Source organism: Myotis davidii, unplaced genomic scaffold (assembly GCF_000327345.1).
Source record: "Myotis davidii unplaced genomic scaffold, ASM32734v1 scaffold332, whole genome shotgun sequence".
Classification (NCBI taxonomy): Eukaryota; Metazoa; Chordata; class Mammalia; order Chiroptera; family Vespertilionidae; genus Myotis; species Myotis davidii.
Genome location: NW_006285779.1, coordinates 1,903,265 through 1,903,563, shown reverse-complemented (window position 1 = coordinate 1,903,563; position 299 = coordinate 1,903,265). Strand labels below are relative to the sequence as shown.

Genomic DNA, 299 nt, shown 5'->3' with positions numbered 1-299 from the left:
AGGACACGGGAGGCTTGGAAATCATTAGAAGCAGGCAGCCGGGAACTAGGGGTGCCTCACACTGGGCTCTGGCAGCTGCTCTGGGGAATACCTGAGACCACAGACAGGCTGTCCAGACCAATGCTGGCCTGAGGCAGGCTCCTTGAAATGCAACTAGAAAGACCTAGCAAATCAGAGAGGCTGATGGTGCAGGGCCTGGAGCCACCTGTCTGGTGACTGCAACACTGAGAAATGACTCACAGACCTGCCCTCTGTGTCCGCACCCTCAGCTAGACTAACGGATATCAGAGCCGAGGCCT

General features: G+C 56.9%; 1 protein-coding gene across 1 annotated transcript in view; it reads right to left on the bottom strand.

The window, feature by feature from the left end:
• The window catches only part of SH3PXD2A (SH3 and PX domains 2A), a gene marked incomplete at its 3' end in the record, with an annotated part of 169,961 nt that overhangs the window by 18,457 nt on the left and 151,205 nt on the right, over window positions 1–299 (bottom strand). The gene's annotated exons all lie outside the window — the stretch shown is intronic.